Below are 25,573 nucleotides of genomic sequence, written 5' to 3'. Positions count from 1 at the left end.
CAACTCTCACATCCATACATGACCACAGGAAAAACCATAGCCTTGACTAGATGGAGAGAGAGTAGTGAAACCTAGCAGAAAAGAGGGCACAGAAGTGACTAGATGTGTATCCAGGACTCCCTGGAGAGATGGCAGGCTGCTGAAGGCTGCTGGTGACTGCCCTGAAGCAAGCGTTTGATCTCTAGCGAAAAGCCTGGGAAACTTCAATGACTGATTAAGTATCAACACAGAAAACATGGGGAAAGAGTGCAGTGTGGCGTGGGCAGAACCCATCTTTGGCTCCGTCATTCCAACAGAGTCAGTCTCAGTGAAACAATCAGAGATACGGACAAAACTTTATATTTTTCAGAATTATTTATACTTGCCTCTGCACTCCTCATTTTTCTTTCCACCCTTTGCACTAGTCATGCTGAAATTCTTGTAGTTCCTCTGTACGTGAAGTATCTTTGTTCATGTCCCAAGGCCTTAATATAGGCTTCTCTGGTGGCTCAGTGGTAAAGAATCCACCTGCTCATGCAGGAGATGCAGATTCGATCCCTGGGTTGGGATGATCCCTGGAGAAGGAAATGACAATCCATTCTAATATTCTTCCCTGGGAAATCCCATGGATAGAAGAGCCTGGTGGGCTATAGTCCGTGGAGTCACAAAAAGAGCTGGACATGACTTAGCAACTAAACAACAGTAACAAGACCTTAACATATACATTGAGTTGGCCAAAAAGTCATTTATGTTCTTCTCTTACACCTTACAGGAAAACCTGATTGAACTTTTCGGTCATTTGGCCAACCCCAAACATTATATGTGTTATATTATACATACTATTTCTATTTCCTTCCACTTTTCAGTTTTATTCCTCCTTCTACAATGAGCAAATTGTCACCTTCCAGAAGCATTTTCTTGTCACTAAACATTTTGGGCTAAATTACATCTTAAAATTCTTGTCTTAAGGCCCTGACCCCACCCAAAGCCTCAAACTGAGACTGTCTTTGGAGATAGGGCCTTTAAAGAGGTGATTCAGTTAAAATGAGGCCCTTAGGATACAATAACTCAATCTGACCAATGTCCTTACAAGAAGGGGAAATTTGAATGTACAGACACCAGGGGTGCACATAGGCAGAGGAAAGACCACATGAAGACACAGTGAAAGGCCACCAAATGCAAGGCAAGGAGAAAGACCGTATAAGAAACCAAATCAAACCAAACACCTTCATCCTGGATTTTTAGTCTCCAGAACTATGAGAAAGTATATTTCTGTTGTTGAAGCCACCCAATGTGTGGTCCCTGTAGGTCCCTTCCTCTTTGGGTTATTGTAACCCCTTGTGCCTCCTCTTGGCACCTTATTTTCATATTGGATGCCTGCTTCCCAGGTCTTCTGTCACTTTTTGAGTTCCTTGAGGTCTCTCTAGACTGACTCAGTTTACATCTTCAAACCTAGCCCAGCGTCTGACCCCTGACAGCCAAGGGTTCAATAAATGCGGGATGAATGACTTAATCTGGATGAAAACAATGTGCCTTGTAAGTGATGAACAATGAGGAATAGGATAAGCAAATTATAGCATCTTTATAGGGCTAAAACATGCTTATGACTAGTTTTGAATAATGTAGGGGAAATGCTTATGTTCTTATATTAAGTGAAAAAAAAGGTGGAATAGCAGATTCTACCCTCAGGATGTACACAACTATATTAAAACAATTCAAAGGAAATATATAAAATGCTCTCAGTGCCTTCTCCAGGTAGTGGCATGTTTGTCTTAGTTCTTGCCTCCTGTTTTTAAAATTTTCACCCGTAGCATTTCCTACTGAGAGTCAATCTGTACTTACCTCCTTTGTTGCCTCTCTCTTTCTGTATTTCAACTTTCTGGTTTCTTATTTCTCTGTTTTATGAGTCAAGACTATAAACTCCTTGGAAAAGGAGCAGTGTTTTTGTACTAATATTTCTCTGGTGCTTGGCACATTCTATTAAACACTAAACATTTAGTCATTCACTAAATAATTCTTCAATGAATAATGGCAACAGCAACCACAAAAATGAATTTTTTTTTTAAGGAAACTCTTATTAAACTTCTTTTCCTTATGTCTGCTGCTGCTGCTGCTGCTAAGTCACTTCAGTTATGTCCAACTCTGTGCAACCCCATAGACGGTAGCCCACCAGGCTTCCCTGTCCCTGGGATTCTCCAGGCAAGAACACTGGAGTGGGTTGCCATTTCCTTCTCCAATGCATGAAAGTGAAAAGTGAAAGTGAAGTTGCTCAGTTGTGTCCGACTCTTAGCGACCCCATGGATTGCAGACCACCAGGCTCCTCCGCCCATGGGATTTTCCAGGCAAGAGTACTGGAGTGTGGTGCCATTGCCTTCTCCTTTTCTTATGTCTGGCAATCTGGAAATATGTGAGGAGAGATGATGGCTTGTCACTATGAATGGAAGCCAGTAATGATTCAAGTAACCTTGAGTCAAAAAAAAAAAAAAAGAATGAGATCGGCCCACAGTGATGAGAAATGTTATGCAATATGGGGAAACTTCCTAAAAGGCCCTGGGTCTCTCCACCCATGCAACATGCTGGGGATGGAAAAAGAAAAATCTAACTATATTTTGTTAGATTTCCTCAGAATCCCTTCAGAGTACCAGTCAGTCTATTTGTTCCTCTAAAACTTGAGGTCATGGTAAGATAATACATGAGTGTTTACAACGAAAAGTTACTATCAAAACATATGGAATGTTTAGTTTCCACAGCTATCACTTTTTGCTCTCTGACTTTAGCCTGTTTCTGGTGAAGTTTAGCAGCAGATACCCACAGCCACACCTGTAGATGGGATGTCTCCATAAACACCAGGTTAAGGTCTTCTGAAGAGTGACTACTGGGGGAGCCACCACAGAGCCCCACTGGGTGCTGGGCACTCTGGGTTCACCTCAACTTCACACTCAAAACAGAAGGAAGCTTACTGGGCCTGAAGCAGAGGATGAATCTTAGAAAAACACAGCTGCCAGGGTTAGCGTGTGCATGCAAACGCTCCTCTGTGTAAACGCTCCTCCACAGAATGCCTGTGAACCTTTCTTATTTACTTGGCTCTGCAAGCTAAACTTGTGGCCTTTAATCTCAACCAACCTGAATGGATGCTTCTTAATTATGCCTGGGATGTAGTAAATTAACACCCTATTAGAAAGTCATTCAGGTATTAAATATTTAGGAACTTATTACAAGAGAATTGCAACATGTAAGCCCTCAGGCAGGAAAAGATGTTGCTAATCTGTTCCATGTATGAAGCAGTGCTAGCTGACAGGACAGGCTGCTGGTCATACATCCATTTCATCAAATCCTACCTTTTAAATAAGGAAAAACTCCGGCATGACCTTTCTCCTTCACTTTTCCTACTTATTATTATGATTACTTTTTTTTTTTTTTTTGGACCATGCTGTGTGGCATACAGGATCTTAGTTCCTCGAGCAGGGGTTGAACCTGCCCCCTCTGCAGTGGAATCCATGGAATTCCAACCGCTGGATCACCAGGGAAGTCCCACTACTTATTTTTATTTTATTTATTTATTTATTTTTGCTGTGCTGGGTCCTCACTGCTACATGGGCTCTTCTCTAATTTTGGTGAGCAGAGGCTGCTCTATAATTGAGGTGCACAGGCATATCATTGCGGCGGCTACTCTGTGGGTTCTAGGTCATGTGGGCTTCAGTAGTGGCAGCACTTGGGCTCAGTAGTGCTGGCTCCCAGCACATAGGCTCAATAGTTGTGTCACACAGGGTTAATTGCCCCGAGGCATGCAGGATCTTCCCAAACTAGGGATCAAACCCTTGTCTCCTGCGTTGGCAAGTGGATTCTTTACCACTGAGCCACGAGGGAAGCCCCCCTTCTACTACTTATTATTAATTTTCTTCTTCTCTTTGGTCCCCTTGGAGTTGAAATTACATCTTAGTTTGCAAAGAGAAAATATTCATTAATACAGCAAAAATTTCCAGGATTGAGTATCTTCTCTGTGCTAGGCATTGCTCTAGGCACTTGGGACAAACCAATAAATAAAATAAAGATCTCTATATTTGGAGCATATACAGAGCATGTATTCCAATGGGGAAAACTGACAATAAACAATAAGCATACTAGCAAACACCCTCTTCCAACAACACAAGAGAAGACTCTAACATGGACATCACCAGATGGTCAATACAGAAATCAGATTGATTATATTCTTTGCAGCCAAAGATGGAAAGCTCTATATAGTCAGCAAAAACAAGACTGGGAGCTGACTGTGGCTCAGATCATGAACTCCTTATTGCCAAATTCAGACTTAAATTGAAGAAAGTAGGGAAAACCACTAGGCCATTCAGGTATGACCTAAATCAAATCCCTTGTGATTATACAGTGGAAGTGACAAATAGATTCAAGGGACTAGATCTGCTAGAGTGTCTGAAGAACTATGGATAGAGGTTCGTGACATTGTACAGGAGGCAGTGATCAAGACCATCCTCAAGAAAAAAAAATGCAAAAAAGGCAAAATAGTTGTCTGAGAAGGTCTTAAAAATAGCTGAGAAAAGAGAAGCTAAAGGCAAAGGAGAAAAGGAAAGATATACCCATTTGAATGCAGAGTTCCAAAGAATAGCAAGGAGAGATAAGAAAGCCTCCCTCAGTGATCAATGCAAAGAAATAGGGGAAAACAATAGAATGGGAAAGACTAGAGATCTCTTCAAGATAATTAGAGATACAAAGGGAACATTTCATGCAGAGATGGGCACAATAAAGGGCAGAAATAGTGTGGGCCTAACAGAAGCAGAAGATATTAAGAAGAGGCGGCAAGAATACACAGAAGAACTATACAAAAAAGATCTTCACGACCCAGATAATCACGATGGTGTGATCACTCACCTAGAGCCAGACATACTGGAATCCAAAGTCAAGTGGGCCTTAGGAAGCATCACTACGAACAAAGTTGGTGAAGGTGATGGAATTCCAGTTGAGCTATTTCACATCCTAAAAGATGATACTGTGAAAGTGCTGCACTCAGTATGCCAGCAAATTTGGAAAACTCAGCAGTGGCCACAGGACTGGAAAAAGTCAGTTTTCATTCCAATCCAAAAGAAAGGCAATGCCAAAGAATGCTCAAACTACCACACAATTGTGGTAATTGCACAATTGTGGTAATGCTCAACTACTGCACTCATCTCACACACTAGTAAAGTAATGCTCAAAATTCTCCAAGCCAGGCTTCAACAGTACATGAACCATGAACTTCCAGATGTTCAAGTTGGATTTAGAAAAGGCAGAGGAACCAGAGATCAAATTGCCAACATCTGTCAGATCGTTGAAAAAGCAAGAGAGTTCCAGAAAAACATCTACTTCTGTTTTATTGACTATGCCAAAGCCTTTGACTGTGTGGATCACCACAAACCTTGGAAAATTATTTAACAGATGGGAATACCAGATTACCTGACCTGCCTCCTGAGAAATCTGTATACAGGTCAAGAAGCAACAATTAGAACTGGACATGGAACAACAAACTGGTTTCAAATTCGGAAAGGAGTATGTCAAGGCTGTATATTGTCACCCTGCTTATTTAACTTATATGCAGAGTACATCATGTAAAATGCCAGGCTGGATGAAGCACAAACTGGAATCAAGATTGCCTGGAGAAATATCAATAACCTCAGATATGCAGATGACACCATCCTTATGGCAGAAAGCAAAGAACTAAAGAGCCTCTTGATGAAAGTGAAAGAGGAGAGTGAAAAAGTTGGCTTAAAACTCAGAAAACGAAGATCATGGCATCTGGTCCCATCACTTCATGGCAAATAGATGGGGAAGCAAGGGAAACAGTGACAGATTTTATTTGGGGGGGCTCCAAAATCACTGCAGGTGGTGATTGCAGCCATGAAATTAAAAGACGCTTGCTCCTTGGAAGAAAAGTTATGACCAACCTAGACAGCATATTAAAAAGCAGAGACATTACTTTGCCAGCAAAGGTTGATCTAGTCAAAGCTATGATTTTTCCAGCAGTCACGTATAGATGTGAGAGTTGGACTATAAAAAAAGCTGAGTGCCAAATAATTGATGCTTTTGAACTGTGGGGTTGGAGAAGACTCGAGAGTCCCTTGGACAGCAAGGAGATCGAATCAGTAAATCCTAAAGGAATCAGTCCTGAATGTTCACTGGAAGGACTGATGCTGAAGCTGAAACTCCAATACTTTGGCCACCTGATGCGAAGAACTGACTCATTAGAAAAGACCCTGATGCTGGGAAAGACTGAAGGTGGAAAGAGAAAGGAATGACAGAGAAAGAGATGGTTGTATGGCATCACCAACTCAATGGACATGAGTTTGAGTAAGTTCTGGGAGTTGGTGATAGATAGAGAAGCCTGGCATTCTGCAGTCTATGAGGTCGCAAAGAGTCGGACACGACTGAGCGACTGAACTGAACTGAACTGATACTAGACGGGAAAAATTTCTAGAATGTTCAAAGGTCATAGCTGATATGGAAAATAATAGATAGTGGGACCACATACTTTTGGGGCTGGTGGTGGAGGGAGCTGCAGTATTAAACAGGTATTCAGCCTTAAGGATAGACCAGAGCAGGCGTAAAAGAGTGGGAGGGGTTGAGGGGGGTGGTGAGCAGTTGGCCACGCAAATGTTTGGAGGAAGAGCATGGCAAGAAGGACCAGGAGAGCAAATGCTCTAAGGTTGTGTATGCTGCTCATGTCAGAAGAACCCCAAGGACACCCTGTGGCAGGTTAGGAATGATCCTGGGGAGGAGAGTAGGCAGGGACAGGATGTTTTCGGCTTTTCAAGTCCACATAGAAGTTGGATGAGGTCAAGTGACTGAACCAGATCGTTCTTTGAACAGAGAGTGAGCTAATTGCCTGATCCTGGACAAGGTCAATTTCAGAGCTGCTGTCTCTAGGGTTGAATTAAATCATTCCTAACTTTCCTTCCTTTCAGTTCTAAGGTCCTGTGGCCTACATGTTATTGGAGTAGCAATTGCAATTGAGTTGCAACTCAAAAATCTCTCACATTGGCAGGCATCAGACCTAAAATCTTCAGACAAGCCTATAGGCCTCAGCCCTTCTGAAGGCATGGGACCGACCCCCTTGAACATTTGAATGAGAACTATAGAGAAAGGTAGAGCTGCATCAGCTCACAACTGTAAGGAGCTTGTGGAGTCCTTGAAGCATAACCATGGACCTTCTCCAACCAAAAGTGACCTGTGGGTTACTCTTTAAGAATCATTGCATTTAAGGAGGGTTGTTAATTTCCCCTGAACTTTCTATGAAAAATGAAAATATTCCGTAAGTTTTGAGAAACTGAAAGAATAGTACACCAAACTTCACACCTTCCATTTAAACTTCAAAAAATGTTAATATTTTACTATATGTGTCTATCTACCTTTGTTGTTTTTTTGTTGTCGACCAATTAGAAAGTTGCAGATATCATGGCACTTTATCCCAAAATAGTTTCCCCAAGTATCTCTTAAGAATTAGAACAATCTCCTATTATACCACACCACCATTATCACATATAAGAAAAATAAGACTGATGAAATCTAAATTCAAAATTCTCTTTATTCTAAGAATCCTTTTAGATACTACCAGGATTCCAATCTAGGTCCACATGTTGCATTTAATTACTATGATGGCTGGTCTATTTTATTCCAAAATAGTTTATCCATGATTTTGTTTTCTGATTATTTTCAAGATACTGACATTTTGGAATAGTTCAGACCAGTTGTCTTAGTTGTCTTATGGAATGTCCCTACTTTAGGATCTGATTGTTTCCTACTAATGTCTAACTCATTCTTCTATCCCTTTCATTCCCTGTAAATAGGAAGTTAAGAGCTAATAGAAATTTGTGAATTTTAGTTAGATTGGAATACAGTGTACTCTGGGAAGAGGTAGTCCGTTTTCTAGGTATTGACTGGAATACTTAGATCACTTTAGAAGATTATCTTTAGCCTCATAGGACTTCATTCCCATCCTTACCCACCTGGGGAGGGATGCTATATGTAGACAGAGAGGAAGGTTTTCCTGGCAGTAAGAAGAGCAGCACTGAATTTGGAGTTTAGCCCTGAAATTGATCATATTCCTTTATCTGTTTCTTCATCTAAGATTTAATTTTCTTTTTAATGGATTGTTGGGTTCAAATGAAAGATTAGAAAATTCTTTTTTTAAAGATCTCTGTGGAAGTAGCTCTGCTTCAGGGACTGACATCCAGTTCAGAGACATCCTTGATTCATCTCAAATAAGTGAGCAAAGCATGAAACTATCTGTCTGTCTATTATCTATCTACCTACCTACCTATCCATCTAGAGTGATGAATTTTTGTCACCTTAAGACTGCCTGGAAAGAGTAATGGGGGTCAGTTTTTCAATGATGATTTAAGAAAGTGATTCTTAATTATGGGCAGTTTTGCCCTACAGGGGACATTTGGCAATGTCTGAATACATTTTTGGTTGTCTAACTGAAGACTTGTTACTGGCATCTCATGGGTGGAGACCAAGATGCTGTTGAATATACTACAATGCACAGGACAGCCTCCCCTCACCAAAGAATTATCTTGGTCAGAATAGCAATAGTATCAATACAGAGAAATCCTGATTTAATGTAAGGTACAATTAAATACTGACACTCAGTCCAAAGTCCTACACCAATTCTTCAAATACTGAGATCTGAAGTAACTTAGATTCCATGCTATAACGTAGCAAATTATGAATAGAAAAAGAAAAACAAAGGAAAAAATGGAGATACAAATATGTTAATTATTTCAATCAACATAATTGCTACAGTTCAATTGAGCTTTCCCCAAGGCTAAAAAGAAATCACAATCAGTTGTATAATTTTGGTAAGTAAAAAGAATAATTCCTAAAGGACATTGCTCTTCTGAATATAAATTGTAAAATGTTATTTTCATAAAGTATTTTATAATATGGTAGCAATAAATGACCTGATAATAGGATGGGCAATGTTTTCAGTATTCATGCAAAAAATGCAAAAGTTAGTTCCATATGGCTATTTATAACAGGAACTTAGATAAAAGCTACGCAGAAAATATTCAGATGAAATGCCTTCAGGGTAATTCTGAGAGGTACTGGATTAGTACCATTCCATTTGGAGTCTTCTGTCAGTCTAATTTGATTACTGAATTAGATTATGATACCTGGAGGGATATAAGGGCTAAGTAAAGGCACAAGTGAACCATGGCCTGGAGCCCTTATTATGTTTTTAAAAACTTTTTGTAAATATACTACTTAAAAAATATCTTTATTATTTTTCACATACCATAAAAATCAGTTTTAAAGCATGCAAGTCAGTGGCTTGTGGCATATTCATAGAACTCTATAACTGCCATCATCACCTAATTTCAGAATATCTTCATTACTCCAAAAGGAAACCCTGTACTCATTAGCAGTTACTTCTTCATACCCCTGAACCTCCTTCTGTCACCCCTGGCAAACATTAGTCTACATTCCTGTCTCTGTGGATTTGCTTATTCAATCTTTTTATTGCCAAACAATATTCCATTATACGGAATGCTCATTCATCAACTGATGGGCATTTGGATTGTTTCCACTTTATGATTGTTTGAATGATGCTGTGAACTTTGGCAAATTTTTATCATGAAAGGGTACTGAACTTTGTCCAAAATTTCTGCATCTATTGGGAAGATCACATGGTTTTTGTTCTTTATATCTAACATGGTGTATTGCTGTTGTTGTTATTCGGTCACTAAGTTGTGGCCAACTCTGCGACCCCATGAACTGCCCTAGCCTAGAGTAACAGCCTCCTCTATCCTCTACAATCTCCCAGAGTTTGCTTAAATTCATGTCCATTTTGAGTCTGTGATGCTATTTAACCTTATGACCCTCTGCTGCCCCTTTCTCCTTTTCCCTTCAACATGGTGTATTATATTTATTGATTTTCATATGTATGATCAACCTTTATATTCCTGGGATAAATATTAGTTGATGATGGTATAAAATCCTTTTCACATGTTTTTGGACTTGTTTTTCTACTAGTTTAAAGACACTTGTGTCCATATTTATAAGGAATGTTGGTCTGTAGTTTCTCGCAATGTCTCTGTCTGGTTTTGCTTATTAGGTTAACGCTGGCCTCACAGACTGAGTTAGGAAATGTTCGCTTCTATTTTCTCTTTTAGAACAGTATGTGAAGAATTGATATTCTTCTTTATTTAAATGTTTATATACTTTGTTGGTGAGGTCATCTGGTCCTAGGCTTTTCTTTGTGGAAACTTTAGAAAATAACGAATTCAATCTCTTTGTTACAGGTCTACTCAGATTTTCACTTCTGCTTGAGTCAGTTTTGATAGTTTGCATCTTTCTAGAAATGAACCCATTTTGTTTAGTATCTAATTTGTTGAATACTATAATTATTCATAGTATTCCTTTACAAATCTTTTAGTTTTTATAATATAGGTGATGATATTCTTTTTTATTCTTGATTTTGGTAATTCTTGATATTCTTGAATCTCAAATTATCAAAATATTCAAAAATATTCTTAATTATCTAGATAAAGATTTGTCAATGTTGTCAAATTTTTCCAAGAATTAAGTTTTGGGACAACAGTTTTCTGTAATGATTTCTTATTCTCTATTCAATTTATTGTCATTTTAATCTTTATTATTTTATTTTGTAAATATACTATTAAATGTTTACATAATATTCCATCATGCGGATGTGCTATAAATTACATTCCAATTTTACTATCTTTAGGTTTTCCCTTCCACCATTTTTCTCCATTATGAATGATGTCTGACTGACCGTCTCTATGTAAGCATTTTCTGTTTCAAACTCTTATATGAGTTAATAGAGGAGAAATGTCTTTGCAAGGGCATGCTGGTCCTTTAATTTACCCAGCTAATTTGTTATTAGGTTTCTATTATTGAAACATCTTGAGCAGATGATGTGAACATTTCTAAAGAAACTTGATACATATAGGATTATTCCTTCTTACCCAAAATAAGATAAAGAAATAAACACATAAATGGAAGGAGTCACTTTCAAAGTTCCAAAATAGGTATTCGAGGGATATGATGGTCTTTTTTAATGTGTCAATTTGACTAGAGTCCCCAGTTACTCAGTCAAGCATAGATCAAGGTATTGCTACAAAGGTATTTTGTAGATATGATTAAAGTCCTTTGTTGACTTTCAGTAGGGAGGTTATCGAAGATGATCAACTGGTTGAATCAGTTGAAAGGTCCTAAGAGCAGGGCTGACTTGTCTAGAGAAGAAGAAATCCACCTGAGTGTTCCAGCCTACCTTTACTGATGGTCTGCCCTATGGATTTCAGCCTTGTCTAGTCAGTCCCCGTGATTGTGTAGGCCAATTCTTTGCACTAAATCTCTAAACAGATATCTTCTACTGATTCTACTTCTCTGATTGATCATTGACTTTTACAAGGAGGGCCGGATTTAATAAAACTTCTAAAAAGTTAAAAATTCTAAAACTCCTTCTATTACATTTATTAAGGCTGTAGGCTAATCTATTCAAACTCTATTGAGAGGCTACGACCTAATGTTTATTGTTCTAGTTGCTGGGGTTATAGGAATGAACAAAATAGAGAAAGTTTGTCTTCATGGAGGTTACATAGCAACAATAACAATATTGACTACCTGCTTCTATAGTCACATGTGAGGGATAAAAAGGTGAATATGACTGTACCTTCTCTTTTGGAGCTTGCAATAAGTCTGTGAATATTTAATTGGTATGAAGGAGAGTGAGACTAAGCATGAATTTTAATTGTAGGAACACATAATTTCTAATGGAGAGATAAAATCAAGTGTTTCAGACACCCAAAGGAATATTCCCTTGAAGGAATATTTGAGATCTTTAAGATCCTGAGACTTCAACTTCATTTATATTTTAAAAATGAAACTAAGTTCAGAAATGTATTTAAAGGTATCCTAAAGAAATCATATAAGGTTAAAAAATTATAAACGGAATTGTTAGTAAAACTCTCAAGAGGTTTCACTTTGGTGTTCTTTGTGGGCAATGTAAACAATTTATATTTAAAGAGTCCAGTGTCAAAAAACAATAAGGAAATAGTGAGATGTTGCTGGTGTTCTCCACCTTAACACCTTATTTTATATCATTTTGTGCCTGAAGCTGCTGTAGAATTTGCAAAACCTTGAGCTGTTTGGACTCTGCTTTCTAGCCTGGATTAGGTTCCAGGTAACCTCATGGTGGAGTTGTCTTTTGGATCAACTTACTTTGAAATGTTCCTGAAAGAAATTCCTTGGTAATGGGACTTCCATACAGTAGCTCAATCAGTACAGTATTGTCTTAATTTGCCAATTTGGTAGAGGTATTTTTTCTTTTGAGAAAAGAAGAAAAACAAGAAAAGCAAACAAAACAAAAAGGGTTCTTTTTCTTTATATCTATAAAGAAGCAACTGTCTTCAGCAAACAGACGATAATAAACAGCCTTCTAGTGATCTTGAGTTATGAACCCATAGTTTATGGCAGGATGAAATTCTATCGACTTCAAAGAGGCAATCATTCCCACCCAGCTGACCTATGCCGGTCCTTTCACCTTCACTGAGCAATTCTTTTCTGCTGCCTGGAGTGTAAAGGAAACAGTCACCTGTAGCTGCGCTTGTTCCTCGTTCGCTTTGGAAGCCCAGAACTATCAGCTCTGAAAACAGGTCACGAGTGACTAGTAGTCCCTGAGAGGCTCACAGGAAGTAGTTGCAAAGGCAGGGGAAGTTTTTAACGACTGTCCAAGAGGCCAGTGAATGACAGGCGTTCGGGAGTTTCTCTGCTTGGCATCTGAAACAGCCACATGGAGGAGCTGTCTTGGGGACAGAATGACAGGTGTGAGCCTGGCGCCTGAGCCCCATAAAGGAGGTGACTTTGCTCTGTTGTAAAAGAAGCCATGACTACACATATTGGGAGTCATCACGTAGGGCTGGGAGGATGATCATGGAGGATTTAGGGCATTAACTTCAGAAACCCAATACAATAGTTCCAGGTGGAGAGTCAAGGTTGCGATGAACAACTTCTGAATTAATTCCAGTTCTGTGAGGTTGGGATCCCATGACATCAGGTATATGTTTCTACTAATAGTTGTTATCATGGATCATTTGTTACTGAAGTTCACACCTTACTGTTATAGTACAAATGTCAGGGGACAGTGGCGAAATTGTTATGGTACAAATGACAGGGTACAATTACAAACCCTGACATTATTTGTCACTTGTCTTACTGGCTCAGAAAACAATTTCAGAACCAGTTTGGTCTTAGGAGTTACTAGGTTCTTAATGAAAATCATTGTCTCTCCCCATACAAATAGGCAGGATACCATAGAGCAGCCAACCTTTTCAGTAAAGGGCCAGATATGATAAATATTTGGGTCTTTGTGGTCATGTGGTCTCTGTCACAACTACTCAATTCTGCTGTTGTAACACAAACGCAGATTTATGTTTATTTATATAAATTTTACATAAACAAAAATGTTTATTTATGTAAATAAACAGACATGGTTGTGTTCCAATAAAACTCTATTTATAAAATCAGGCAGCTGCTTTGACTTGGGGCCCTAAAGTGTAAGAGCACAGACTTTGGAGCCAGGTTCAAATCCTGGCACTACTGCTAGTTGTGTGACCTTAGAGAACGTGGTTAACTTCTCTGTGCTTTGGTCTTTTACCTCTTTCAGTTGATAATAGCTGTTTTTGTTCAGTTGCTAAGTTGTGTTCGTCTCTTTGTGACCCCCATGGACTGCAGCAGGCCAGGGTTTCCTGTCCTTCACTGTCTCCCAGAGTTTGCTCAAATTCATGTCCACTGAGTTGGTGGTGCTATCTAATCATCTTATCTTCTGTTGCCCTCTTCTCCTTTTGTCTTCTATCTTTCCCAGCCTCAGGGTCTTTTCCAATGAGTCAGCTCTTTGCAACAAGTGGCCAAAGTATTGGAGCTTCAGCTTCAATATCAGTCTTTTCAGTGAATATTCAGGGTTGATTTCCTTTAGGATTGATTGATCTCCTTGCTGTCCAAGGGACCCTCAAGAGTCTTTCTCCAGCACCACAATGTGAAAGCATCAGTTCTTCGGTGCTCAGCCTTCTTTATGGTCCAATTCTCACATCCATACATGACTACTGAAAAGACCATAGCTTTGATTATAAACTGTTGTTATGAAGATTAAATAAGTAAATGTGTAAAGGATTAAATAGTGCTTAGCTGATAGTAAGTGCTTTATAGGTGTTCATTAGATAACCAAGTGCTATATAAGTGTTTGTTAGATAACCAACCATCCTGTGAAGTAGGTAATAATATTCCTATTAAAATTGAAATTTTAAGAAATAAATGTTATTTCTAAGAAGGTTAATATTAGAACCTAGTTTCCCCATCTCCAGTATAATTGCTCTTTTTTGTCATCAGAGGTGAAATCATTATATCTAAACACAGGGAAATTCCCAGGAACAGCTTAGCTTGTATTTCTCCTCTCCCTATCCATGCAAGGAGGTACTTATAAGCAGTAGTGTGCTGGCACTGATTTGTGTTGGCTCATTAGAGCAGAATCCTACATTTTCAGGAATTTTGTGAGCTGTGTCTACTGTTGGTAGCTGGAATATGGCTGTGGTGGGAATACTGACACCACAAAATTGGCAGGTGCCACAAATCAGGGCTTTTTTCCTCCAGGGGTACTGGGTCACTAGCACGTGATGGGCTACATGCCAGCAGTGAGCATTCCTCCAAGCATGGATACTATGGTCTGAACAGTGAGTTTGTAAACTACATTCAGTGACACGTGACCCACCATATCCTAGGACACTGTGGCCTGAGAAGAACGCAGATCCCTGGCTTTCTGTCTTGTGGCAGAGACAGAAAAGATTACATGATTTGCTTAGCAACAGAAACGAGTCTGTGGTGGCCTCTAGACCCTGATTTCTAGACATCTGACTCACAGCTCTCCTCCTCTTCTTGTTCCAACACGCGCACGTGCGCGCGAACACACACACACACACACACACACACACACACACACACACAAACACAGAGGCATGTGTGGTTCAAGCTAAATAGGGACAAAACAACTTAGGAGGAACTAAAGGAAATAGAGAGCTTGTTAGGTGAACACCATGAAGTACTTTAATGGTCACTTTTCATAGGAAAGGCAGTGAGTGCTATGGCATTTTTACAATTATTTTTTCTTTTTTGGTTTTCCCTAAGGTGTAGCCCTTCCTCAAAACTGTCCTCTAGCCTTTTGCGGAAGCAGCAGAAGAAATCCCAAAGAGGCTGGAGTCAGCCAGAAGGCCAGTAAGCCAAATCGCTTCCTCTTATGAAGTTGTGAACCTCATTTTTCTTCTCTATAAAACTGGGAAGCTTAGTCATTTCATTGTTAGTTTTGCATTGTGATTGTGAAAATCATTGAAAATTTGTTATTCATTTACTCAGCATATTTATTACTGAGTACCATCATAAACTGGGTCCTACATAGGTGCTAAGGATGGAAGAGTTGGGTACCTGCTCATGAAAAGTCAGGGTCTGGGTGCTTAAACAGATAATCCAAAGGGTTTGGATCCCAGAGGCTGGATCCCTACAGCTTCATTTGGTTGTACTGATCAAGAGTTTGACCCGGGAGCCAAGCTTCCTGTGTTGCATCCAGGCTGTGTGCTGTTTATTAGCTCTGTGACTTTAAGAGAGTTATTTATTAATAGTATCTTTTCCTACTCTGTAAAATGAAATTTTAAGCTTTCCTCAGTTTCATCTGTAAACATTGAGATGATGATAGTACCTACTTCCTGAATTATTCCAATGATTAAATGAAATAATACATATAAAGCTTCCTCCGTTTCTTCATCTATAACAAATATAGATAATAGTAGCTACAGCTTTTAGTGTTGGTATTGCTGTAATGATCAAATACCATATGAAAGTAGTTAGACTTGTAAAAGCAAAACATGAATGCAACATAGACTAATGGAAGACAGACACTACACAAGGTACTTACTCAAGATTGTAAATGCAGTGGAAAAGATGAACAGAATAGGAATCCTTAGCCTGAGAGTCAGGAAAGGCATTTAACAGAGATGGTGTTTGAGACTGTAAATTCATTCATTCACATTTGACAACAAACATCTGACAGTCTACCATATGTCAGGCTTCATGAGTGTGCTCAGTCACTTCAGTCATGTCTGACTTTCTGCAAGCCTATGGACCATAGCCCGCCAGGCGCCTCTGTCCATGGATTCTCCAGGCAAGAATACTGGAGTGGGTTTCCATGGCCTCCTCCAAGGGATCTTCCCAACTCAGGGATTGAACCTGTCTCTATATATCTCTGGCATTGGCAGGCAGGTTCTTGACCACTAGTGTCCGGTGGTAATCAATCCCTGGGTTGGGAAGATCCCCTGGAGGAGGGCATGGCAACCCACTCCAGTATTCTTGCTTGGAGGATCCATGGACAGAGGAGCCTGGCGGGCTATGGTCCATAGGGTCGCCAAAGTCAGACACCACTGAAGCGACTTAGCAGCAGCACGAGTGCCACCTGGGAAGGGCATGCAAGGCTTCATCTAGTGCTAGATCTGTGGTGATAAACCGAACCGACTCAGCAGCATGAAGAGATGGCTTCTTGGGAGGGCAGGGGAAATGCTTTCTGTGTCCCTTCCGCTTAATTCCAAAACTCCTTTGCCCTTTACAAACATGGAAAACTGATACTTTTTCAGTCTTATGTAAAGTGCCATGCAAACATAGCCTCAAGACACACCATTTCCTCTCTCAAAAAGACTACCACTTTTAAGCCCCTTCTAGAAAAATTCTGGCACTGTAATAAGTCCTCATCTTTACAGAGTTGAAATCTGGTGGGGGAGATAGTGTTAAATACATACATAAACTCACAGGTAATTAAAATTGGGATGACGGTTATAAAGAAAATAAATGGAGGGCATCAGAAAATAAAGGAAAGAATGAATAGTTAGGGAAGGCCTTTATCAAGAACTGATGTACACATATTTAAGCCAAGAGCTGAATTTGCGAGGGTTAGCCAAGCAAGGAAACAAGGGAAAGAGAGAAAGAAATGGTTGTGCAAAGCCCCCAAGGGCAGGAAAGTGCAATGTGTTTGAGGAACTGAAAGAAGGCTTGTGATTGGAATGAGGTGAAGTAGGGAAAGATCTAGGATGGGAGGAAGGTGAAAGATAGGAGTGCCAGTAAAGGTGTAATGTTGGGCAGGCCACATCCAACACTGGACTTTGTAGGTCAAAGAAGTTCACACATTATTTTCAGTAGAATAAGGAGCAATTGAAAATGTTTATCAGAAGCTATGCTCCAAGTCACACATAGTAATTCACTTTGCTGTTGTGTAAGAATGGGATTGGAAATGGGTAAGGATGAAATGGTTTCTGGGAAGGCAGGCCTTCCTGACGTGACAAGCCAACTCATTGGAAAAGACCCTGACACTGGAAAGACTTAAGGCGAAAGAAGAGGATGACAGAAGATGAGATGGTTAGATAGCATCATGGACCTCATGGACATAAATTTGAGCAAACTGTGGGAGATAGTGGAAGATAGGGAAGCTTGGCACGCTGCAGTCCATGGAATCACAAAGAGTGAGACACACCTTGGCGACTGAACAACAAGGATGAAATTCGAAAAATTAGTTGGAGGGTAAAGCAGTAGTTCCAGGTGAGAGATGGAAATGGCTTGAATTATTCTAGTGGAAGTAGAGATGGTGAGATATGAAAGATTTGTAGTGGATTTGATAGTGAATTGGAAAGAATGACCCCTAGGTTTCTGGTTTGTGGAGCTGGGTAGCTAACAGTGCCACCAGACCAGAAAGCTTAGGTGAATGTCTGGTTTGGGGAAGAAGGGCAAGAGTTGAGTTCTGGATGAGTGAATTGATGAGGTACTACTGAGACATTATGGGACATATGGCTCATGGACCTATGGCCCAGGGATTCGAAGTGAGACCTGGGCTACAGATATATATATATATATATATCATTATGTTATAAATGTACACACAGATGATAGCTATCACCATGGTGTTTGATATCATTTGGGGGAGCAAATATAGATAAGTGCTCTTATCCTTTTGGTGGGGGGGGGTCCAGATGACTTTGAAAAGCTGATAGAAGCTATACTTCTTCCTTTAAAAGTATTTGTTTTCATTCAAGTTTAAGGAATTTATAGACCTCCTGAAGCCCATCCACAGGTTTTGTAAGGGCCATAGATGACAAAACCAAAGCAAACCAAAACAAAGACCAAAATCTAACAACAAATCCAAACAGACTGTACACACAGAAAAACGGGCCCTGGATTGAGCCTTGGGGAGCAGCACCATTTAGAGGTGAGACAGAGGCAGTGGCCACACGAGTCTGAAACGATACACACAAGGAGGGAGGAGGAAATAGGAAAGAGACATTGAAACAGAGAAAAGTGTTTCAGGAATGGGAGATAAAGTTGCCGAGAGGGCTGAGAGATAAAGACTGAAAAGTATCCACTGGAGTTGGCAACAGCAGTGACCTTTGGGAGGCCCAGGACTATACTTACAAAGGGTTAGAGCTCTTGGAAGGAGGCACTGTCTGCCCCTCTGCAAAAAGGTGAGGGAGATACTCCATGCAGGTGTGGGTTAATGCATAGATTTGTGGGTGTTTCCTCTTGACTGTCTACAATTTTTTTTTTTTTTCCCCCAATGAACTAGAAAGGTAAGATGATGGTAAGAGGAGAAGACAATTGAGAATAAGGGTGGAAAGTGAAGTGAGAGCTTACCAAATGACTGAGCGACTAAGCACAGGCACACGTGGTGGACTGTTACCTATTTGGAGTTGTAATTGGAGGTTGGGCCTTAAGGAATGAGTAGAATTAGAGGAAGGAAGGGCTGGGCTCAGCATGAACAGAGGTCCAGGCCCAGAATTATTTTGGGCCAAGAACCACCCAGCCTTCCAGAACTTTTCAAGGTTCGCTCCACTCCCTTTCTCTTCATCTTTGGCTTCTCCTTTTCTAGCTTATCTTTCCCCTTAACCTATAAACATGCTCAAGCTTTTCCCAGTGACTCAGGAGCTCCTCCCATCAGTGTCCAAATTCTCTTTTTTCCATACCCAGAACATCTGTAACAGAAAACTGTTTGAAATATTCAATTGCCCTTTTTCTTCCTATAGCTTTTTATTGTTTGGTTGTGTGTGCTGGCTGTTTCTTGAAGTCTGGACCTCTCTGTGGTCTTTTAAAGGCATGAGTGCATCAACAAACTCCTGTTGGGTTCCTTGGAGATACATGTAACAGCAAGACACCAGGGGAAACTCCTGCAGGATTTTAGATACGTTTGTGTTTTAGATAGTTCACTCTGGAGGCTGAGTGGAGGATGAATTTGTCTGAAGAGATTGTTAGGAGGCTACTGTAATAGTTCAGGTGGGAAAGGGTGACTGGAATGTTTGCCAGTGGAAATGGAGGTAGAGATTTGAGGCTTATTAAGGAGGTGAAATAGAAATGACTAGATGATTGGAAAGACAAGGGGCTGAATCAGTAATGACTCACACTTGGACTTTTCTAATGGTTCAGTGGGTAAGACTTCGCTTTCCACTGCAAGGGGAAGAAGTGGGATGGGTAGGCAGGTTCAATCCCTGGTCAGGGAACTAAGATCCCGCCTCCCCTGCTGCAAGGCCAAAATAAAACACTCACACTCATTCTCAACTTTCTAATTCTGATGGCTGTGGATGCTGGTGCCAACAGCTGAGGGAAGGGCTGCTTTGAAGGCAGAGGACAAGTATAGTTTTGGATAAGCTGAGTTTGAGGTGCCCCTATGATATCTAGATAGAGCTTCCTGGCAGGCAGTTGGATATTTGGGTCTAACTCCTGTGGAAGAGGTCTGGGCTGCAATTGCTGATTGGGTAATTGCAACTGTGAGGTTAGAGGTGATCTCCTAAGAGTGGAATGAGAAGAACTGTGGGTTCGGAGTCTTGCATATAAGGTGGAGACACAGAATTAGTGGCACTTAAGGACGCCACCCAAGGAGGCAGAGGCCTTATTTACTGAGATGTGAGAACTGGAAGAGTATACTCTTCTGCAAACCAAGAGAATGTTGAGATTCCAGAAGGTAGGAGTCATCTGAATTGTCAAATGTAGCAGAGAGACCCAGAAAGAGAATGCCTGCAGAATGCCACTAAGATTTTGGAGAGTCAGGGGTTCTCTTACCCAAGCAGGGTGAGGAAGGGTGTGTGTTGGGGAGAAGAGGGGAAGCTGGAATGCCCAGTGTCTAGAAATGAGGAAGTGGAGACAGCAGAGAGACCACTGTTTTAAGAGGTCATGAGAGGGAGAGGAGCCCTTGGAAGCTAACTGGAGAGGGCACTTGGAGTGAAGGTTGGGCACCATAGTTTTGTTTTTAGGAGCTAAGTTTGTTTAAAGGCCAAGAGAAAACAGCGAGGATCAAAGGAGCAGCGAGAGGTGAGGAAGGAAGCTTTATGGGCTCAACCCCACCAAGACAGCTTCTTATACTTTGTCCAATACCACACTCCTTATCTCATTTACTCATTTGAGGGAGGAAACAGACGGTGAGACTGACCCCATGGGGTGGAGAGAGGGCTATAGATCCATCTGGGTACAATGTCCGCCCACACCACGCGGTACGAGAAAGTGCGCGTAAACTGTCCCGCTCCATGTGACGTAGGTGCCCAGGAGCAGCGTGTTCCTGGCTCCCGGTTAGGCGACATCGATGCCATGGGTGTGTGTTGTCTCACATGAGGTGTCACCACGTGTCGTGGATCAAGGGCAGCAACCCCCAACTTGTAGTGTAGTAGCCAGGAACCAGAGCCTGAAAGCTCCCAAGGGCGGTGCACCAGAGGTCGGGAGTCTCTTCCTTACTTCCGCCCCTGCAGATGGGAGTTCTGTTGGCCGCGAGGTGAATGACACTAACAGTGATGGCGGGGCCTAAAGGGCTCGGGTGAGTCTCAGGGCGAAAAGATGGCCGGAGCCCGAGGCAGCAGGTGGCTGAGTGCGCTCCTTGTGCGAGTCGCCCAAGGGACGCCGCTAAAACCAAACTCGCGATTTGTTCACCCGGCCGGAAGATTTGTTCATCTCTGTGCCCCGAGATAAATCTTTTGCTAGGGGAAGTATTTAATTTGCATCCAGCGCTGTTGGAAGAAAATCCCTACCGCTGGAGGAGGTGTAGTGGGCTCGTGGGAGCTTTCTCTTGGGTAAGCCTTCCAATCCTCCTCCCAAGGCTGGGCACCGCTGAGTCGGTTGTTAAATGCGATCTATAGTTTTTGGTTTCTGCAAGGGGGAGTGTAATGTTAAGGAACTGCGAGCCGAGCCAGGATCTGACCTCCTCTCCATCATTCTTGTACAAGCTACCTCTGCGACCTTGACTCTGGGCAAGTCAGGCTAGGCCCCTCACTACAACTCGGTTTCCCTGTTCATAAAATGAGGATTTGGACTGTAATCTGGTGTTTGCACGGCGGCCAAGATGGCAAATATCACCTCCTCCCGCCAAAAAAAAAATGCCGTCCTACGTTAGAAACACCTACCCAACAGACAGCTCCTCTGCAGCACTCTTCATCCCTCTTTCTTTTCTGCTTCAGCCTCGGGAAGGGGGGGCTAAAGGGGAAGGTGTGGGCGGGGCCTGGTCATCGCCCCGCCCACTCCGGCCCCGCCCACTCCGGCCCCGCCCCTCCCGGCGTACCCTCTGCGCCCCTCCGCCCTCCGCGCTGGATGAGGCAAGCACGTGACCTCACATCCGGCGCGGGAGTCCCGAGCTAGCAGCGCGCGCTCCCTGTCCGCCCGCTGGCTCGCCCCGCAGCGTGATCCAGGCGCCACCGCTGAGGGGAGGGGGGTTCGCTTCGTCGCTGGAGGCGAGAGGCAGTTTCGGAGTGCAGAACGCCCCCCTCCCCTGCCTACCTCCCCCTGTCGCCCGCCCTTGTTCTCGCCCTGCTCTGGCTGCACGCAGCCGCCGCGGGCGCAGAGGAGGAGAGCGCGGACGCCCCAGCGCCCGGCTCGGCCCGGGCCCCGCCGCGGCGCCTCCCTCCCCTCACCCGGAGCCGCAGCGCGCGGCGGCGGCGGCTCCTCGAGCTCGAGCGACCCGCGGCCGCCGGCGCCGGCCGAGGGCGATGGGGCTGGGCTGAGGTGAAGCGGCGGCGGCGGCTACAGCGGCGAGCCTGGCCCCGGCCCCACACGGCCCTTTGGCAGCTCCGGACGGGAGGCCGCCCGGGAGACGGCGCGGGGGCGCCAGGTGAGTGGCTCCAGCTTCCCCGTGACGGCGGAGGGCAGGGTGAACGGGGCGTGGAGCGGGTGGTGGTGGTGATGTGGGAGGTTGGAAGAGGTGAGTGGTATTGTTGGGGGTGGCGGGCACCAGGTGAGCTCGGGGTCGGCCTCCTCGGGCCGGAATTGGGCATCATTTTTCGGGGACGGTGTGTGTAGGGTGAGGAGGGGAGCGCTAAGACTGCTGATTGTCTGGGACAGGTGCGGCGAGAAGAAGGGCTCCACGTTGTGGGTGTGAAGGCCTGGATGGACACGCCGCTAGTTGGGGAGGCAAGTGCGTTGGGGTTTGGGAGTGAGATGGTGAGGTGGTCCAGCGCTTTTAGAAAGTCCTGGAGATGGTGAGATCGAAGGTAGCGGTATTGGCAGGGAGCTTGATGGGTTTGCTTGGGTGCTTACTGAGGAATCACGGAGTAGTAGCTTTGCCAGTCACCGCATTAAGCCGAGTGAGGCCCAGAGAGGAAAAGTGACTTAACAACTTGCCAAAGGCCTCTCACTTTGGCTCTAGAAACACCTAGGGCCCTTTCCTCCAGTACTTCCGTGACCGCTCTCTTTATAGCTTTTCCTTCTCCCCACGTCTTCGGAAAAGTTAGGTTCTGGTGGATGTGTGACGTGGTTTTTTCTTTTTCTTTTGCGGCCGTGGGGAGCCGAGGGAATTTGATTTTGTTGTTCAGTCACCAAGTCGTGTCCAACTCTTTGCGACCCCCTGGACTGCGGCACTCCAGGCCTCAGTGTCCCTCACTGTCTCGGAGTTTGCCCAAATTCATGTCCATTGAATGGGTGATGCCATCCAACCATCTCATCCTCTGTCGCCCTCTTCTTCTGCCTTCTATCCCAGCGTCAGGATCTTTCCCAATGAGTCGGCTCTTCGCATCAGGTGATCAAACTATTGGAGCTTCTTCAGCAATCGGCCCTTGCCAATGCGTATTCAGGGTTGATTTCTTTTAGGATTGACTGGTTTGATTTCCTTGTTGTCCAAGGGACTTTCAAGAGTCTTCTCCAGCACCACCAGTGATTGGGGACTGACAAAAATTCAGAGCTTCCGAATTTGGAAACCTTTTGTAACAGGTGTTTATTATTCCTTTTCCCATAGATCTGACAGAAACATCCTTGAATCTTGGTGTCTGGACATAGGAGGTATGAATCACTCACATAATTAACTACTTTTAATCATCAGTGTTTTAGAGCTATATTTAGTGGTTATATTAGTGGAAAACGAATGGGCATGGAGTTGTAAACCTAGAAACAGAAACCTAGGTTTCCTGCACATGATTCCAAACTAAATGAGTAGAACATTTGTGTATGTAATGGCTATTTTGGATCTCTGAGTCAAGAAGTTAGAATTTTTTTAAATCTTTGAGAAATGCAGGAACGTTTAAGATTATTGCAAAATGAACACTTTTCTGAAGACTGCTGCTAATCTGATTTGATTGTCTTTTGAAGGGTGATTACCTAGTTAAAAATGCTGCCTTTGCTTAGAATTCAGCACATGTTTATTAATTTTGTTTCACTGGAATATATGTGGTATTCTTAGGATTGTTGCTTTGCAGAATAGGCTATAGTTGCCAAAGTAAAAGTTTGTGAGCATCCCATTATGGTTTAGCAACCCCTTTTCAAGGCAGTTGCTTGAAATAGCAGGCCTATTATTAATCACTGTCATGCGAGTACTTTTGCTACTGTCCTTGTTTTTGCATTACCCACCATTAGATCAGGTGAGGGTGAGACAGCTAAGTGAGATTTTTGAACATTAGAACAACAAAGCCTGTTTTTGATTAGAGAATTGAGTAGGAAAAATGTTGATCTTGGTTGCTTTAAATCCTAAGTAGTGCAGTTATAATAAAAATATTAAGTAGCAATCTCTTTTGAAAATAAAGTTGACAGTCATTACTTTGACTCCATGTTCAAATTATGTAGTAAGAGGGCTGAGTTCTTTGTCTTGGAAGCTTTATTTGGGGTAGCTCTGGTTATTAAAATTATCGTACTGTTATTTTGCTTAACTTCTCTGTTCTTTTTTTTTTCTTTTTTTATTAACAAAGGAGAATACTAGTACTTACATCACAGAGTTTTGAGGACTAGGTGAGAGCGTATGTAAAGGAAAGAGCACTCTTCCTGGCACGTAGTAAATAGTTTTTTTACCCCCTAACATTCCATATACTGAATCTGGCTGTGCTTGTTTAGTATGGTGGTTTTGTAACCACTGTGAATATAAAGTTTCAAGATGTGAGTATACTTTATTGCTAAAATTGATGGCAGTCCTAGGAAATGGGCAGTGATGAGTGATATGGGGCATCCTGTGGAATTTTGTCTTTCTTTTGTAACTTTTCCCACTGGTCTAGGTGATTGTGGAAATGGGAACTTCATGCCTGTGAATGACAATAAGGGTTGTAATTTCTAAAATCTTAGGAGACAGAAATAGAATTTCGTAATAATATTGATTACTTGGTTCATTTAAAGCTGGTTTCTGTTCACTGGTATACAGGGTAATCTAAGTGGGAGACCTTGTGAATGGATCTTAAGTTGAATAGGAGTTAGCAGCTTATCACTTGGAGAAGGCAGTGGCACCCCACTCCAGTACTCTTGCCTGGAAAATCCCATGGACAGAGGAGCCTGGAAGGCTGCAGTCCATGGGGTCACTGAGGGTCGCACACGATTGAGCGACTTCACTTTCACTTTTCACTTTCATGCATTGGAGAAGGAAATGGCAACCCACTCCAGTGTTCTTGCCTGGAGAATCCTAGGGACGGGGGAGCCTGGTGGGCTGCCGTCTGTGGGGTCACACAGAGTCGGAGACGACTGAAGTGACTTAGCAGTAGCAGCAGCAGCAGCTTATCACTTACTGAAAACAACATTCTTAAAACAACTGTCAGTGGTATGCTAAAGGAACACAGTCTGATATCTGAGATCTACTGGATACATATTCAGAAGGTTTGACCAGTGATGGAATGTGTTCTGAATGTGCTATATAGCTCATCTGGTTCAATCTGGATCTAAGAGTTAGCTGATGAGATTTAGTCTTTGGTTTTGGAACATAGTTTTTCTGTGTGAAATGAAGACCACTGGTTTGTTGGAGAGAGTAAATCTGTAGTTATCAAACTGTATTCTAATTGACCCATTTAACTAGTTCAGGTAATGTGCAAGGAAATGATAGCGTCTTTAATCTTCATTTGTTGAGAGTAGAGGAATAAGAGAGGATCAGAATTGGGCCACATATTTTAACATTCCGGTTAAAAAATAAAAGGCTCTAGGCTTTTTAATCTGGAGAAAAGTCAGTATCATTTATAAGGTGGAATATGTTGAATTAATGGTGATGTGAAAGTCGTTCAGTCACGTCCGACTCTTTGCGACCCCATGGACTATACAGTCCATGGAATTTTCTAGGCCAGAATACTGCAGTGGGTAG

The 25,573-nt window shown here is 42.3% G+C and overlaps 1 protein-coding gene and 1 long non-coding RNA gene across 5 annotated transcripts in view; one reads left to right on the top strand and one right to left on the bottom strand.

Annotated features, from left to right (window-relative positions):
* Positions 1–21,515, bottom strand: part of LOC120883578 — a 28,960-nt gene extending 7,445 nt beyond the window's left edge. Inside the window, exon 1 of one of the 2 annotated variants that reach the window (XR_005725814.1) lies at positions 21,447–21,515. This is a non-coding gene — a long non-coding RNA (uncharacterized LOC120883578). The remainder of the gene's footprint in view (positions 1–21,446) is intronic. The other variant, XR_005725813.1, reaches the window with a different exon arrangement.
* A 481-nt stretch (positions 21,516–21,996) lies between these two features.
* Positions 21,997–25,573, top strand: part of ATP13A3 (ATPase 13A3) — a 78,930-nt gene continuing 75,353 nt past the window's right edge. For 2 of the 3 annotated variants that reach the window (XM_040267610.1, XM_040267625.1), the window contains exons 1-2: positions 21,997–22,147; positions 23,267–23,310. The gene's annotated coding sequence lies outside the window, so the exon portion shown is untranslated. The remainder of the gene's footprint in view (positions 22,148–23,266; positions 23,311–25,573) is intronic. The other variant, XM_040267636.1, reaches the window with a different exon arrangement.

Source organism: Oryx dammah, unplaced genomic scaffold (genome assembly GCF_014754425.2).
Source record: "Oryx dammah isolate SB20612 unplaced genomic scaffold, SCBI_Odam_1.1 HiC_scaffold_2, whole genome shotgun sequence".
NCBI lineage: Eukaryota > Metazoa > Chordata > Mammalia > Artiodactyla > Bovidae > Oryx > Oryx dammah.
This window is presented reverse-complemented; position numbering and strand designations above follow the sequence as displayed.